At 36.6% G+C, this 18,969-nt stretch overlaps 1 long non-coding RNA gene across 2 annotated transcripts in view; it reads right to left on the reverse strand.

Moving 5' to 3' along the window:
* Positions 1-435: 435 nt before the first annotated feature.
* Positions 436-18,969, reverse strand: part of LOC105490137 (uncharacterized) — a 216,682-nt gene continuing 198,148 nt past the window's right edge. Inside the window, exon 5 of one of the 2 annotated variants that reach the window (XR_011612084.1) lies at positions 436-1,914. This is a non-coding gene — a long non-coding RNA (uncharacterized lncRNA). Of the gene's footprint in view, positions 17,604-18,969 lie in introns of both variants that reach the window. The other variant, XR_011612085.1, reaches the window with a different exon arrangement.

Genomic DNA, 18,969 nt, shown 5'->3' on the forward strand with positions numbered 1-18,969 from the left:
GTAACAATTGTAACAATTGTTAGCTTGGGAGTAGGTTGTTATGAGAGAAAATAAAATTGGATTCCCACCTTTAAACACACCTCAAAATCTGTAGTAGGTTAATTAAAGGCTTAAATGTAGGAGCTAAATACATAAAACTTTAAGAAGACAATATAGGGCAATCTTTGTGATTTCAAGACAACGAAGAATTTATGTCCAAAAAAAAGTGCTAAGTATAAGTGCAAATAAAGTTTGATAAACTTAAATCATTTAATATTAAAAACCTCTGTCTATAAAATCACCATTATAAGATTAAAAAGACAAACCGGATACTTAGAGAAGAAATTCTAACACATATCATTGATGAGGAATTCATATTTAAAATAAATAAAGAACTTCTAAAGTATTAATAAGATTTTAAAAGTCAATTCAAAAAATGAACAAATGCAATGAAAAGCCATTCCACAGAAAACATATGAAAAGTTCATAAACAAATGAAAAAGTGTTCCATCTTATTTGTAGTCATAAAATGCAAATTATAAACATAATAAAATATCTTTTTCAAATTATTGAATTGTCAAATATTTCTTAAAAATCAGATAATATTGAACATTGCCTGGAATGTGAAACATCAGAAATTCTTCTCTGCAGTTGGTAGGAAAGTAATTTGGTATGACTTTTTATGGAAAATGTTTGCCATTACTTTTCAAAGTTGAATGTATAAAGACATTTTTATTCAGCAAGTCTAATCCTAAATATATAGCCTAGAGAAATGGTTACACAACAAACCAAGAGATGTTATAGCAAAATTGTTCATAATAGTAAATACTGGAACTAATTCAAATAGTCTTAAGTAGTAACAATGGTCAAATAAATGGTGCCACATTACACAATAGAATATAGCACTAAGAAACCAATAAACTATTGCCTAGGCTTTAACATGAATGAATCTCAAAAGAGAATGCAACACAGAGTAGTTACATTGATAAAAAGTCCAAACATAGGTTGAAACGAATATGGTAGTGTTTGGGGATACAGATACATGAATATAGTTAGAAAGAAGCAAATTAGATGAAAACAAAATTAGGGTAATACTGCAGTTACCTCTGAGGAAAAGGGAGCTACTCTTGTTGAGAGGCACAGAGGAAGCTTTTAAGAAGGTAGTTTTTTAGTTTCTAATTTTGGTTACTAGTACAAGGGCATTAATTTAATCATTATTCTCTAAAAAGGTGTACAATAAAAAAATTTATGTAGAATCTATTTTGCAGTAAAATTTTAAGGACATTTCCAATCTAAATATAACAGTGTGATAACTCCTTCAACATATGCAGTATGATATATAGAAAGTCTAATTACACCCTCTGTTGTCAACAGAGATAAATTATTCTTTTTTAAATGATGCATTTGCATTATAGCTCAAATATCTCTTCTTTAAGTAGCTTTGCACTGCTTTGTAGACTTTATCTCACATGCTTGTTTCTCCTTGCTTCCAAAATTGGGGTCAATGAAATCACCTTCGCCGGTTTTCTTTTGTCTTGGGTTTTGTTTTGTTTTGTTTGTTTGTTATTTCAGAAAGAGTGAAGCTGTGAAATACGTGTTCTTTCGATGGCAAAACGTAAGAGAGAACTACAATTTCAGTCCTTTTGTATTTTAACGGTGTTCATTTTTCTGTATACGTATCTCGCTGTGAGTTAACGTTGTAAGTTTTGTGATGAGTGAACAGTCATTCTGGTGGATGACGGGGCAGATGGCAGGGTGGCTCCACACTCAAACAGCATCAAACTAGGGTCCCTCTGGAACATGCGCATGCATTTTTCCAGCAAAAAAAGTCAACTGTCTCCATATAAAAGCACGTCTTCTCATCGTCTCTGCCTTGTCATTTCTCTTTGTCACGAGATAGCTATTCACTCTTTCATTCATGCATTCATAGAAAATCTAAAATCAAAGGGTTAAAGCAACATTAAGGAATATTTACAGAGAGAGAAGTAAGGAAAAATATACTGGATCATTCAAACAAATTAGAAATTTTGATTACTACTGCTCGAGGCCAGCAATATTTGTGGTGTTTTAGGCCCAAGGGTGCCAGGCTGCCTGTGGAAAAGACTAAATTAATTAATGTTTTCTGAGATTAATTAGAAAATTAAATGGAAGTATAATGAAACCAGCATGGCTTAGCTCACTGGATGTACAACTATGCACCACTAAATTTCAGTGTTATTCAAAATTTCTATTTATTACTTGAATACAAATATAGTAAGATTGGCTGTGATTGATTTTTTTTAACTATTCTATGACCTAATTCCAAACAAAACTACTAGGAACGTCACAATAACATAAAGCACAAAGCTGTCTGACAGTCCTGGCTAGAGTTAATGTCCTTTGAAGTGCCTTCATGAGAAATAAACTAAAATATCCCCCAACTTTTCGGTGGTATTTTGGAAGGTTGCACAGATCATGATATTGGCCTCTTTACTGGATAATTCTCCTAGATTCTGTGAGCGTATTTCCAGCTGAAACACTTTTGGTCAGTGCATGGCATCTCCCATCGGCAAAAGGAGGTATGAGAAAGGAGGCAATAAACTCCAATAGGGAGGAGGAAGAAACGAAGGGGTGAAACTTCACATTTGTTGCATGGAAGTGATGGACAAATGTTTTCACCTTCTTCTCTCTGTGTGTTGTTTTCTGTAAAACGAGAATATTTTAAATGTTTTCCCCATGTCCTATTGAGCTGTCAGGTAACTGATACAGGTACGAGCCCATTATCAAATGATGCAATCCAATCAATGAGGCTTTTATCCAAGTTTAATATGGCTGGCAAATAAGGGTATCCAATAATTGAAAATTTATGGAAATAAATTTTTAAGTAAATACAACTCCAAGAAAATGCAATTTTCTTTTATTAGACTGCAGATGTGTCTTATGACTCGCTTGACAAGTCTTATTCAAACCTTTCCTCTGCCAATTTTTCAAATCCAGCTTCTCTGGGCTAGTCATCTTGCTGTTTTCAAGATATCGTTTGTATCTTAGAAACAGTATGATAGATTGCATATTGGGAAAGACAAAAGAACAACCAAACTCATCTACTTGTTATCAGTTGGACAATCACCGGACCCAGCAAGATGCAAAAGATAATTGATTATGAAATGCATTATGTTTAGGAACCCCATGATTAGTTATAAAAGAAAAATTGTACCCACTTTCACTCCTAACCTTCCTTTTTCCACTTTTTTAAGAGAACGGTCTAGTGTTTGTTTGTTTTTAAAGCACATCTTGTACAGTGCCAACAATGTCAGCATAGAAAATGTTCTTAAGATTTGACATGACAAGCATTTTAAAGAGAAAAATCATTCTATCACACTCTTAATATCATTTGTAAGTGTTGTCTTTTCATCTTCAGTTATTAAGACCCTCTTATTTAAAACTGAACTTATAAATAAAAACTAAAACTTGTCTCCTTGTAAATGGAGTAGATTTTTTTTCTCATGATGTGATATTAATATTTTAATTTAGATTGGTGATTCCCAAAGATGCTTCAGTGGAGTCTCATTTGATGAGATGTTTCTGGAATAGTTTTCCACAATGAAATAAATTTGGAAAATACTTCCATCTCTTGAATTTACTCAGCATACGAGAAACATTAAGTCCCTGAGAATTCTTACAGAAAGGACATTGGCTTAATTTTGTGCAAATATATTTATCTATACATAGATTTTAAAATTAACATCTAATTAGGTCTATTAGATACTGATTCAAACTTTATGTTCCCCACAGCAGAAACTGGAGTAATCTTGTAAGATCCCTATGAGAACCCTGTAGACCCATGATAAATAGCATTTGGTGATTTTAGAATTCAATAATTTGACTAAACTCTAGACTAGAAAAAAGGGAATTTTAATCCCAAGTCACATGTGGGAGTATAATGGTATCAATCATATCAAATTGAGCTATAATCCTAATTAATTAGAATTTTATTTAGTAATTTGTGTATTTTTGTCCCCCAAACAAATGTGATATACTTATTGGGCTAATTCATTGTAATTTCTGTCACACTCAGAACTATGAGATGAGTTTTGCTGTGGTTCTCATACTTTGCAGGTGTCAGCATCGCCTGCGGGTTGTCCATGGTCTTAACCTACTTCCACTGTCCTGGCCTCCACATTTCTCATTAGGTTTAATGATGATTCTGATAGCCACTGCATTTGAGAATCACCCCACAATGAAATTGGAGCTGTCCTCATTTTGTTCTTTTATTCTTTAGCTTCCCACCACGTCCCACTCTGGCACCTAAACATAAGACACAAAAATAGAACAGTTGGTGAGATACTAGCCTATTGTACAGGGGATACCTCCACCATACATTCTGGAGGGCATGGTTTTTGCTCAAAGAAATTTCAGTTGTTGATATAGTTATAAGAATGTTGTTTCCTTTGCAAAACTGTCCCACTACCTCTTCGATGAATGACACAATTTAATGTATGAACAATGTGTTTTGTTTTCTTCCAATGGCTCCCAGAATGATCCTCATCTGTGTTCAATCAAGTCCAGTTCAGAGAATTAATAATAGCAGTGGGGGTAAGAATAGCAGAAAGCAGGGTTCAAGGTGCAGGGTTCAGGATAAGATGAGACAGGCTGAAGAGCAGAAGTGGAAGAAATCAAACCAACAGGGACAACTATCCCAGCATCACGGCATTCTATAATCCCAATTAATTAGAATTGTATTTAGTGTTTTGTATATTTTGGTCCCCAGACTAATGTAATATACTTATTGGGCTAGTTCATTGTAATTTCCATCACACCCAGAAGTGTGAGGTGAGTTTTGCTGTGGTTCTCACACCTTGCAGGTGTCAGCCTCACCTGGAGGTTCTCCGTGGACCTAACCTACTTCCACTCTCCTGGCCTCCACATTTGGTGGATCAGTTGGTGAGATACTAGCCTATGGTAGAGGTGCCTTAGGGGTGGGGGTTAACAACTAGTTGCAGTCACGGCGGCATGAGGTAAAAGTAGATAAACTGAAATTTTGCAAGAAGTCAGGAAAGCGTCAGAGTCATTTGGTGTCACTCTCAGGCAAAGCTGGGTTAGTCTTAGTCTGAAACCCATCTCCTGATGTGACTGGCTTACGTTTCCACTGCCCAAGAAGGAAGAGTTTTTCTTACATTCATTTCTCTTTCTAAGAGGCAAACCTGGAGTGACTGCATCCTTTACAAGCACTTCATCCTGATTTAGAGTCAAATAAAGTATCCTAGCTAGCATTCAAACAAGAAACAGAAACACCTTTCTAAACAGGAAGCCCTTCACAGCTTTGCTGAGAAATCACTGCTTTGATAAAACCAGGTCCTAAAAGAGCATACACAAAAAAATTCAAAAATTCTTGAAACCAATTCTTCTTCTAACATAAAACATAAAACCACAACAAAAAGGACTCTTTTTCTACTGCTTTCAAATTATAATGTGTTCTCAAAATTATAGGTCAGTTGCACCAATCTGAGAGGTTCTTCTTTTTATTTTGTTTTTCTTTCCATCCCCCTCTCTGCTGTCTGGCTCTCCGTAACACGGCTTTTATTTTATTATTGTTCGGGTAGCACTATGGATAAAGACTTCAGAAAAAAAAAATGCCAGTGCCCAAGACACTTTGCTGGCCTTTTCGCCGGGTAATTATTCTCACTCTTGATAACACTAAAGGCATGCCTTATTCGTGGTGGTTCAGACACCTCCTTTTTCACAGAAAGATGGATTGTTTCTACGGGCCTTGATGGTCTTCAAATTATCTAAGTGCAGAAAAGAGAACAGAGTGAATTTTATTTTAACGCATTTTATTTCTGATTTTATTTCCCACTAGCTAGGAGGAGGTGACTGCCCCAGCAGTCAAGTCAATTGTTATCTGTGGGACTTGATTATGTTTGGACCCAGTCGCTCATTTTGAGCAAGACACAGTTAATGAGGAGAGAAATGAAAAGTGCATTGAGTCACAGTGTGTTTGTGGTAATTTGTGACACATTTACTCCACTCAGTTCTTTGTTTATTCCTCCCCGCTCCGTGCAGGTTCTGTAGGAAAAGAAGCAGATAAGCGAATTCACTAGTAGACAGTTAAGGGTGTTGAAGGTAATGAATCTCTCTCTCTCTCTCTCTCTCTCTCTCTCTGTCTCTCTCTCCTTGTCTCCATTGTTGGCAGTAATTGGGGCTCCGTTCATCTCTACGGTAAAATGCTGGGGAAGCTCATGTTAATGAAACATCTTATTTTCTATTATTTCACAACATATTTTTCATTGACACAGCTAGTTTTTATTTTCACCGTATTTTTTTTTTTTTTGGTGTGCTCTTTGCCACTTTTCTAAATAATAGTCCATTAAACAGTTCACAGTGTGTGTTCTGTAGAAATGTAAAAAAGTGATTGGATGATACTAATTAAGGAGAGATTTTGTTTCCACTTACTGCAGATCAATGGTGGGTTACATTAAAGCTGCATTTTGCGATGAGTTTAACACAAAAGAACAGCTGTGCTAAATACATATTTCAAGACATACAGGTAGGTCAAATAAACATTCCTTTCTTTGAAAAGTCTGTATGTTAAAACCATAAATTCTACTTGCAGAACTGTGGGGAGACACAAAGGCTAATTATTCACTACAGTCATTATTAGTTTCAGTAGAAACTGTGAAGGATAAAATTGGGAGGTGTTCTGTTACCTCTAGTTCTTACTTTAATCTAGGTCCTTCAATAAACTGGTATCACTGTGATATTTTTACAGTCTTATTTTCAAATGAATCATGTCTTCTTTTTCTGATAATGATTTTGAATTGAGGAGGAGACATGTCCATGTGTTTTTATGACTTAACTGTAACTGTGTTGTGATTATCTTTAACCTGCTACATGATAAGATTTATTTGTTTCCAAAAAACATTATTTTTCTCTAAACAAGTTTGAGGTAATATGGTCCAGCTCTGTAAATGACAATTAGCAACCATTAAAAGAGCATTATAAACTCAGAGGGACACAAACCAACACTTAGATCAATAGAATTCAAGAGCAGAGAAATAGAAGAGAAAATATCTACGTCTGCCACATGATTTTAGCCAGCAGTAGCTGCATTTCAGACTGTATGCCTGCAGCCTATAATTATATACATCTCTTTGAGTAAGTGTTATTTTTCACAGCAGTAGTATTACTTGTGCTGCTTTTGTTGACATTTAGATAATATACAATAGATATCTTATAACAGTGATCTGTTTCACTTACAGTTTCACTTGCCTACAACAGTGTCCACTGCAGTTACAGGTTTGCAGACTCACAGATACTCTCTTCCAGATGCAATTTTGCTGTAACTTAAATTTTTGTCAAGTGTATGTTCTGCTTAAAGGTTGGATTTTTTAATAGAATGAAATTGATTAAAAGGCCTGCAAGTGAGGACTCCAGGATGACTTCCTGATTCCACATCTGACTTGCTGGATGAGTCAGGGCCAGTGGCCCCGTCCCTTGGTCTCGACATCTGTAAACCCTTCTCAATGGTAATGAGAGTTACATAGGACGACCGGGACACTAGAGACTTCAAAGGGATTTCTTCACCTGAGGGAGATGCAAGCCAGAGTAAAGGTAGGGAATCAGGCTGTGAAAGCAAATTTCTTTCAACACGGGACCAAAAGCTCAGGAGGCCATGGTTGATTAAAGGGCACAGCTTTTCAGGACAGCCAGTAGAATTCATATTAGTTCTGAAAAAGGAAAAAAAAGTGCTTTTTTTTTTTTTTTTTTTTTTTTTTGCATTCTAGGGTAGTAAGATGAGACAGAAATGAAATTCGCTGGTGTAGTGTAAATGACATGTATTCATGTAAGTATATCTATAGGAACATTTACACTATGGTCTTTATGATGCTGGCATCTACTTTTATGTTTTCCTTTACTTCCCAGACATGAAAACTCTGCATCTCAGTTACATCATCTGTAAAATTGGGATAATCCTCACTCTCCTTACATCAGACTTTGTATGAGGGTTAAGACAGTAACAGCAACCAAACCACACATTGTTGTTGTGAAATTAACTGTGCCTGTTTGTCGTGGGATGGCCATGGTGGAAAGAAGCATTGATTATACACAAGGTGGTTGAATTGGCTTTGATTGCTTTTTAACAAATATACATTGAACACTTGCTGTATGGTAGGCAATGTTTTTCGCTCTTGGAATATAGTCAATAAACATATAGAGCAAAAAAAGTTTTAGCTTTATTGAATTTATAAATATATATTAATTTTATTTTACTTATGTTATGGGATAAATGTGCACAATGTGCAGGTTTGTTACATAAGTAAACATGTGCCATGGTGGTTTGCTTCACCTCTCAACCTGTCACGTAGGTATTAAACCCTGCATGCATTAGCTATTTGTCTGGATGCTCTCCCTCCCCTCATCCCCCACCACCCCATAAAGCCCTGGTGTGTGATGTTCCCTTCCCTGTGTCCACATGTTCTCATTGTTCAACTCCCACTTATTAGTGAGAACATGCCATGTTTGGTTTTCTGTTCCTGTGTCAGTTTACTGAGGATCATGGCTTCCAGCTTCATCCATATCCCTGCAAAGGACATGATCTCATTCCTTTTTACGGCTGCATAGTATTCCATGGCATATATGTACCATATTTTCTTTATCCAGTCTATCATTGATGGGCATTTGGGTTGGTTCTATGTCTTTGCTATTGTAAATACTGCTGTAACAAACACACGTGTACATGTATCTTTATAATAGACACTTATATTCCTTTGAGTATATACCCAGTAATGGGATTGCTGGATCAAATGATATTTCTGGTTCTAGATCCTTGAGGAATTGCTACACTGTCTTTCACAAAAGTTGAAGTAATTTGTATTCCCACCAACAGTGTAAAAGCATTCCTGTTTCTCTACAGCCTCACCAGCATCTACTGCTTTTTGACTTTTTAATAATCGCCATTCTGACTAATATGAGATGGTATCTCATTATGGTTTTGATTTGCATTTCTGTAATGATCAGTGATGTTGAGTGTTTTTTCATATGTTTGTTGGTCACATAAATGTCTTCTTTTGAGAAATGTCTGTTCATGTCTTTTGCCCACTTTTTGATGGGGTTGTTTCTTTCTTTCTTGTAAATTTGTTTAAGTTCCATATAAATTCTGGATATTAGATCCTTGTCAAATGAGTGGATTGCAAAACTTTTCTTCTATTCTCTAGGTTGCCTGTTTACTCTGATGATAGTTTCTTTTACTGTGCAGAAGCTGTTTAGTTTTATTAGGTTCCATTTTTCAGTTTTAGCTTTCATTACAATTACTTTTGGCAATTTCATCATAACATCTTTGTCCATACCTGAGTCCTGAATGGTATTGCCAAGATTTTCTTCTAAGGTTTTTATGGTTTTGGTTTTTACATTTAAGTCATTAATCCATCTTGAGTTAATTTGTGTACAATATGTAAGGAAGGGGTCCAGTTTTAATTTTCTGCATATGGCTAGCCAGTTTTCCAAACACTACTTATTAAATAGGGAATCATTTTCTCGTTGCTTGTTTTGTCAGGTTTGTCGAAGATCAGATGGTTGTTGAAGTGTGATCTTATTTATGAGATTGCTATTCTGTTCCATTGATCTATGTGTCTGTTTTTGTACCAGTACCATGCTGTTTTGGTTACTGTAGCCTTGTAGTATATTTTGAAGTCAAGTAGCATGAAGCCTCCACCTTTGTTCTTTTTGCTTAGAATGTTCTTGATTATATGGGCTCTTTTTTGGTTCCATATGAAATTTAAAGTAGTTTTTTTTTTCTAATTCTGTGAAGAATGCCATTGGTAGTTTGAAGGGAAGAACATTGAACCTATAAATTACTTTGGACAGTATGGCCATTTTATGAAATTGATTATTCCTATGCATGAAGATCAAATGCTTTTTCCATTTGTTTGTGTTCTTTTTTCCCCAAGCAGTGATTTGTAGTTCTTCTTGAAGGGGTCCTTCACATCCCTTGTTAGCTGTATTCCTAAGTATTTTATTGTTTTTGTAACAATGGTGAATGGGAGTTGATTCATGATTTGGCTTTCTGCTCTTCTATTGTTTGTGTATAGCAATGTCTGTGACTTTTTCACATTGATTTTATATTCTGAGACTTTCTGAAGTTGCTTATCAGCTTAAGGAGGCTTTAGGTTGAGAACATGGGATTTCCTAGGTATAGGATTATGAAAATGTCACTGGCAAAAAGAAACAATTTGACTTCCCCTCTTCCTATTTGAATACCCTTTATTTCTTTCTCTTGCTTGACTGCCCTGGCTAGAACTTCCAATAATATGTTGAATAGCAGTGGTGAAAGAGGGCATCCTTGTCTTGTACCAGTTTTCAAAGGGAATGCTTCCAGTTTTTACTCATTCCATATGATATTGGTTATGGGTTTGTCATAAATAGCTCTTATTATTTTGAGATATGTTGGAATTTGTATTTTGTCAGAATGTGTTTGCTCTTGTAACCCTTCTCATTCAAGAGGTAAAATGTATTTTGGGGCCATGTGTGTGTGTCTGTGTCTGTGTTGCTACTGGAAAATGGAACAAGCACAGGAAAAGAAAAACTTTCATTATTAAGTCCAACTGGATTCGAGTGAGCATTAATAAGTGAAATGAATATGAAGTCATGCCAGAAACTCTAAGTCTAGAATCAGCTTTGCTTTACTCTGTGTTCTTTTGAGCCAGCCTGGTCTTATCATCTCCCCTGACATGTACATGGATGGCTCTACTTTATTATGAAGTGAGATGGAAGACTGGAGAATCATCCCAAGAAGAATATCAGATTGTCTACCAGGAAGTTCCTAAGGTGGAGGTTAAGAGCTCAGATGAGAGTGTCGGAATATGCAGGTCCTACTTACCACCAAGGATTGTTTCAAAGGCTTACTCCTATCGGATTAAAAGGTAATTTTTACAAAAGTGACACCAATTAATTATTAAATTATCTCAGTGAACTGGTTTATTATTTCAAATGATGACAAAAACATGAAACATCCGTGTTCAGGGTCAGTAAATATTTGAAAATATTTATTGGCAATTATATATGAAGATGATTATTATACCGTGATTTATACAAGAATGAGAAAGGTTTGCTCTAATCCCTCCTGTGAAGTACATGAGAGGCACAGAAATGAGAAAGTGAAACTCCCTAATAGGCAAATTCTAGGTTTTTGAAGACCTTGATGCTTTGTAAAGAAAGTTGCAGTCCTTCATTTAGGACTCTGGAGCCATTGAGGTTTTTAAGTATCAGTGTTTCATGATCTTCTTTACAAATGAAAGGGACCCTTTTATTGCAGAAGATAGAGGCTGAAAGACTAAGTAGACAGGTGATGAGGGTCTTACTTAGGACAACAGCAGAAAGACCAAGAAAAGAGTTTTTAGGACAATTTATGATCTAAAATTAGCATAACTTGGTAATTTTTAAAATAAGAAGCTTGAAGAAGTAAGAACAAATATGCCATTCAAGCTTCTAGGTATTACACATGATGTCACCAACTAAGAGACAGACTATGAAATTAGAAACAGGTTGAAGACGTTACACAGAGTGTCCTTTGACATCTGGGAAAATTGTGGTGCTGAAGGGATTCCAGGGTGGACAGGCCATCAGGCTGGAAGTGTAGAGACTGATAGCTTATGAGAGAAGAGTGGGTTTGAAGTACGGATAGATGTGCAGGTCACCAACAGGTTGATGGTAGTTTACAATCACATAAGGATGAGATCATCTAGGGACTACACATAGCGCCCACCACATCTCCCCTGGAATGCTAGTCTGCATTGACACTGATGGGTTGGTGAGAAACGGTAGGCCAGGAATATGCCTAAGATAGCACATGGCTATGGCGGGCAGAGTTCTGAAATGCCTGCCACCTAGTGTGCACACTCTGTACTACTTTCTCTACTTAAGTGTGGGTGCCTGTGAACATGATGGGATAGCCCCTCTTGTGACTGAGTTACATTATACAATTCCATCTTGGCAGACAGAAGAAAAATTGTCCTGCTGGCTCTAAAGTAAGATGCTATTCTATAAAGGAGTCAGAGAGCCACGTGGCTATGACCTAAGGGCAGCCTCTGGTAGCTGAGAGATCACAGGCTGACAGTCAGCAGGAAAACAGGGACCTCAGTTCTCCAACACAAAAAAATTGAATTCTGCCAATGACCTGAATGGGCTTAGAAAAGGGCCTTGAGCCCCAGATGAGAATGCAGTTCTGCCAACATCCTGATTTCAGGCTTGTGCAACACTGAACAGATAACCCAGCTATGCTGTGTGAACCTCTGACCTCCAAAAACTGACAGATAATAAGTGGGCAGTGTTTTAAGCTACTAAGTTTGTGGTAATTTATTGTGGACCAATAGAAAACTACTATAATGGTCTGAGAGGTGGGAAGGATTTTTTGATGGCAACAGTGGTGTTACATTGAAAAGATTCCTTCTACAGAGACAGTCGACATGTACACAGTCCAGATGCTCAGGGCCTAATACATGCTAGTAGCAGTATATGCCTTTTGCTTTTTTCTTAATTTGGAAGCTTAAACTCAGAGACCTAAGTCTTCACACAATCCAGAAAGCTGCATCACTGTTTCTATCAAAAGAAGGAAACATATATATTTACTTTAAAAGTCATCTCACTTAGCCAGATTAGATATCCACCCTGGACAAGATCTACGGATGCATTTTGGTATCTTTAGCCATAGAGGAGAATTTAACATAGCTTCTAAAAAACCACCATCATCAAATACATTATGTACTTATGAACTATGTACCAAAAAAAATTAATGTCTTGGCAAGACAAATGTCCATGAAGATAAATGACAATCTTTCTCCCTTTCCTCTCTCCTTTCTCCTAAGAAGAAAAAAGACCTGGCCGTTTATTGCCTGGAAATACTCTCTGCAGTTCCTTGTCAAAACAGTCTGCTACAATTTGAATAAAGGAAGGTTTTGAAATGCTTCTCAACTTAACATTTCCAGGGTAATATTTTCTTTTGAGTTGACAGACAAAGCCTTCATCTGTCAAATGAATGTACTCAAGAGATTATATCAATGGCTAATCCAATTAAAAATCTTTGGTATATTCAGTTATCTCTGCTGTGAATTTGATGAGATGTAGATTGTGGCGAATAGAAAGTTGTATTTACTTTTCCCTTAAATCTTTATTAATCATTTTTGTATTTAACTTTAGGAAAATTATAACTTCTAATTATTTTTTCCTATATCTAGAATGAAACAAACTAATAAAAAAGAATAATCCTACCCCAAAATGTGTTTTTATTAACATCATATGCTTAAGCAAATTTATTTTACTAAATTCAGAGGGTAGAAACAAAAAATAAATACATAAGTAGGGCCAACCTGGTGTTATGTTCTGGGGTGTGTGTGTGTGTGTGTGTTTCTGTGTGTGGTTTGATTAGGGATATGCCGCACAATAAAGTCGATTCATTGTGATCCAACTTTCCAAGTAGTTAATTTGGCAGTCTTTAGATAGAGCTACCAAGTGTGAAGACTGTATAATATAATTTTATTTCTGCAGAAACATTGTAAGAAAAGCGATTAATAATTATTCTGGAATAAAAACAATTTTTTTTAAAAAAGAAAACAATTTATTTATTTATTTATTTATTTATTTATTTATTTTAAGACTGAGTACTTTTTGTAGCCTTGGTAGCGACAGGGTTTTACCATGTTGCCAAGGCTGATCTCGAACTCCTGGGATCAAGTGATCCACCCGTCTTAGCCTCCCAAAGTGCTAGGATTATAGGCAGAAGCCACCGCGCCTGGCCAAAAGTAAAAACACTTTTTGGAAACCTTTTAGAAATTAAGTCATGAATAGGTGGTAAAAGCATTGTGAAGACAAAGACTGTTTTTGCTTCCTCCTTCAGACTTCAGGGTTTTGGTTGCTTGTTGGTAAGAGCTTGTGTTCATGTGAAAGGAAAAGAGACACAAGCCAATGTTTTGTTTTATTATATATGATAATCTTCTATTTCATTTTGTATTTGGTGTGGGAAATTCTAATCCTCAGATTTGTGGCCTCACTGGCTTTCCTAAGAGAATTATTTTTCCAAGTTACAAGATGCTTCAGGCTGTCTCCCAAATCATTACAATAAACACCACTGTGAGGGTATGAATGCATCATAAGAACACTGGGGAGGGGGCTTGAGAATATCTGGATATCTCCTAATGGCATCTGAGCAAGCCTCGTATCTTACCTGAGAATGTCCAAGCTAGGTTACCGTAACCAGTTCTCTAGCAGATTCAGTCTGAGTTAAGGGAATTTTCCTCTAGAAGATTTTTTTTAATGACACTCTCCACTTTACCTGAAACCTTGTCTCATGTTTTTAATTCTACCTTATAAAATGTTACAACCAGAAAACCCACATTCCTTTATTAAGTGCTTCCCCCATGAAGAGAAGGTGGCTACAATGGGAATTCTGCTCCCCCAGTCGTTTGGCTATCATCAGCTTGGCCCTCCTCTCCTTTACATCCCTGAAGCTTTGCATGTGTGATTACCATAACTCCCTTTTGTGTGGGATTATGTGTAATTAAGTTTTCAATCAATTTGACTAATTAAATGGAAGTACTGTCTGTGGGCTAGATCAGGAGACTAAAATCTGGGTTTCTGAGTATTACCACTAATTCACTAGGTGGATACAGCAGTTTATTTAACCTCCAATTTCCCTAATGGAGGAAGCAGAGTAGGACGTCTTTAAGGTCAGATTCTACAAGAAGCCCAATTTTTGTAAGAACCGCAAATTTCTATCTCCAGACCCTTGTTCTCTCTGTGCCTCAAATCCAAATTCCCAGCTGCCTCCTCTTGCTGGAGAGTGCAATACCTCACCAGGTCCATCTGAAAAGCCAGCCATATCCATGAGAAATTACTGCAAACCCCAGGCTAAGGATGATGGCACTGATACTGGCCTGGATTTTATAGGTTTCCCTGCTCAAATGGTGGTAGACATAGGGAAGAGACTACATCAAATTCATTGGCTAAAGATTTGTACTTTATTTTACTTCTTCATGAATTAAGTATCGTGCTGGGAAGATATCCTTTGCCTTATTAATGTTTCTCACTTTGGAACAAATTTAAAATAATAGAAAATAATTTCTGAAAGTTACTTTAGTGATACTGCAGCCCAACCTCCTTAGGTTCTATGAGGAAAATGAGGTCTCTGCAAGATAAGGATTGACTCACTGTAGAAGGAGCTAGAACTCCATGGCTCCTTCCCAGTGCTCTCGCCACTGCTTGTCACAACCACAGGTCATGTATGATTTTCTTGCACAGCCACAACCATGTATGCCACTCGGCATGATGTCATCTAAATAAGGGAGTGTTCAGAGCAGAGCTGACTCATCTCAATGGCAGGGCAGTCGGATGCCATCCAGTATGCCTTAGGTGTCCAGGGGAACAGAAAGTACGGGCATGGCAGAGTCGCTGGATGGCCCTACAATCTGTATTGCTTTCCACCAGGCACACTCTTGTCACACTATGGAGTAAATGAGAGCCGCAGGAAGAATCCCCAAGAACACATAATTTCCAGAAAAACAAGCAGCAACCCAAGTGAGAGGGAAGAGGCACATAAACCCCGTCAGCCCATCCAGCGTCAAAGAGGTTCCAGGTGAAGATGAAGAGAGCTCACTCCTGGGCCTGCCTTCCTTCTTCCGCTGGGCCTTTCTGCAAGAACTCACACTAGACCTCTAACTGTTGATCACCATCCTCACTTCACTTTGCCAAGCCTCAATGTATATTTCCTTCAGAGATTACATGAATAGCTTCCTTTCTTCTCTGACCACAGGACAAGGCAAAATTTCCCTTACTTTATATTTCTTCACAATTTATTTATATCATCCGCTCTGTAACATCATACACTATTAATCTGCTGACTTGCGTGCGTTCTGTAGTTATTTCATGTGTGTATTTCACATCTCCCTGCAACGTGACAAATACTCGAGGGGAGAGGCAATGACTTCTTCTTCTTTGGAATCTCTAACAACCCTTACCACATAATAAGCTCATTGAGTGGACATAAATCTCTATGGAGACCTGAAAAGGGGTGAGTTTGTTTGGTGGTTGGTTGGTTGGTTTTGAGCCACTCTTTTGATGTTCTTTTCATGGTTAAACAAGAAAATAAATGACATGGGCCTCTAGTGAGTTAAAACTGGCTCAGTACCCAAGCACCAATTCATTAAAAGCATCTGTGGATTCAAAAAAGGGAAAAGCAAATTTTAAAAATGTTTAATAATTTTTGTTGAAATCTTAGAGTCTGTATTTTTAAATTAATACGTATATTTACATGTTAACGTAGAGTAACAACGAATAGAATTATTATAGATTAGTTTAAAGCAACCCCTGAATCAATAGTTGTGATGTAGAAACACGATCACAGCAAGTGCAGAAATATATCTCTGCACTGGAAATGAAATCATTTTGCTTTTTCCTGCTAAACTAATTCTTATTCTGTCATGCTTACTGCTCACGAATGTTTCAGTGAGTAATATGTGTTACAGCTATTAGAGACAGGTCTGCAATGTTAAATAGCAGCAAGTCAAAGATGGCAAGTCTTGTCATTTAATGAGTTAAAGATCAGATACTAATATTGTATTAAAACTAGGTGATGCACACTCATAGCCTGCTATTCTGTTTGCTGGCGAAATGTCAGCAGAGAAGCAACAGGAAATAGCAGAATGTGGAAGACAAAAGTTGCCCATACTTAAAGGATGGCAATGAAACAAAATGAAGTTTGTTTAATTGAAACAATGAATTGTTTAATTAAAAGAAACTCCTATCTCCTATTCATTAAGATAAGCATCATCGAGATTCATTTTAGAACAAAAATCTAATATCTGCTTTGCAACTTCAGTGCTATTTTTACATAATTTTGTTTTCCAGAATAATACTTGCTGGAAGGAGGAAAGAAAAAAAAAGTCTGCATTTATGCTTCCCTATGTACTGAGCATATATAACTGTTTCAAATAAAATTAACAACTTCAAAAGAACTGCGTCATGAATTTTGATTAATCCAGAGATATAACTGGGAGGTGAGAAGGAATTTGACTCCAAGCCCTCTTGAAAACTTTAAGTCTCTTAAAATTTACATTCACGTCCACTGAATGGTGACAGATCAAGGAATTTCTAGGAAACTCTGAAGGCACCTAGCACATTGGATATTTCCTTTTTATGAGAACATTTAGACAAGTAGAATAAAAATTTCTCTATCAAAAATAAAATTGACATATGGTGGAAAGAAACTAATTCCAGAATATAAAATACATACAACCACATTTTTCCCCCAACTACACTGGTTAAGGAAAGCTTACCTTTTAGATCCTTAGAACTATAAAATTATGTGCTGCGGCATCTGTCTCCAGTAAGTAGAATAATTTCCCAGAGAAGAGCAAGACTGTCAACACAACAATAGGAGACTTGCCAGTTGACAGGAAAGAATGTTCCTTGACCTGACCGTGGCTGATGGGACTGTGATGTGATCTCCCAGGACTAGATGGTCTAAAGCCCTGATTCATTAGTCTGTTTAATCTTCATGCTTGCTAAAAAAGAGATCCTCCTTGATTTAAAGGCTGTCAGGCTGTCATCTCAAGAGGTCCATCCCTTGTCATTCTCTGCATCCACATTGAATAAAATGATTCCTAGTCTTGTTAGAAAGAATTATCGTAAAGACAAAAGCAATCTAGAAATAGAACCTGAAATTTTTAGCTAGGGACATTTACATGTCTAGCTCTACCTACTTTTACTCCCACTGCGATTTTCAGTCACTGAGGTAGGTATTTTCTATCCTCACTATAGTTATATCATTTCTGAAAAGTCTGTGTTATAAAACTACATTGTATGGTTAGTGTTGCACTGACAATTAAGCTTCAAACTAAACCTAAGTTTCACAATTATAATGTGATCACTTAGAGTTAAGGTTTTGATACAGGAACCCAGATACATTGCAAAGAAAGTTGAGAAAAATAGACTGTGATAGTGGGAGGAACAGGAAACTGGGAAAGTCCAAAAAGAATGATCGTTTGAGTCCCCTAAATGCACACATTTGAAATAGACCATGTTGGATTGGACAGTATTTCACATTCCTCTGAGTTCTGTTCTGAAGTTCCCAGATATCTTTTTACAAGCTCTTATCATGTAATTTGTTGAGTCCATGGTAAAATCTACATGCACAGTAGCTGAATTAATGTTATGGGGATATTTAGTGTTTTTAATACCAGGTGACAATGTTTACCTGACATTGTATGTGGCAGATACGCATGTTTACAGACCACCATATTGACTCTTGCCCGATTACCTTTAGTTAACACTCAGATTATACTGATAGATTTGTGTTAAGATTCGTTGTGTTTCTCTGTTTCCAGGACCCAATAGATGGAATTTGCTCATGTTGCTCATGTGATCACGTCTCTGATTATTGACACTATATTGAGTGAGAATACCAAGGCATGGTATGATTTTTTTGCAGCTATGAATGGAAAGGATACTAAGTACTAAGGGTTCATGCACTATTGTAACTGGTGCATACTTTTGTACTATGTCATCTGGAAGGTGAACATCCCTTAACTCATTTCTCTCCATCTACTGATTAATATAAATGAATCAAGGTTCCATCTTCAGTTGTCTACACTCCATTCTCTCACTTATTAGTCCTAGTCTTATTTGTAACTCTACCTTCAACTGGTTTCCACACACATATAAAATCATTGTCTGCTTATCATTTCCTCTGTCTTGGAAATATTCCTAATATTAGCATTCAACGTTCCAGATATTCAATGGGCTGTTCAAAGGCCCTTCTAACTGGACTGCCAATATTAGACTCTTCCCCTTTCTCATTTACCATACATCTTTGTAGAATTAAATTTCCTAATGCACAATTGTAATGATTCTGTCCTGTTTAATATATCCAGGACCTGTCCCCATTGCCTACACCACCAAGGGCACACTAATGGACTGGGCAATTATTACTGTCTTTCCAAATGTTAGGTCAACACATCTCATTCATAA

This window comes from Macaca nemestrina, chromosome 13 (assembly GCF_043159975.1).
Source record: "Macaca nemestrina isolate mMacNem1 chromosome 13, mMacNem.hap1, whole genome shotgun sequence".
NCBI classification, from domain to species: Eukaryota; Metazoa; Chordata; class Mammalia; order Primates; family Cercopithecidae; genus Macaca; species Macaca nemestrina.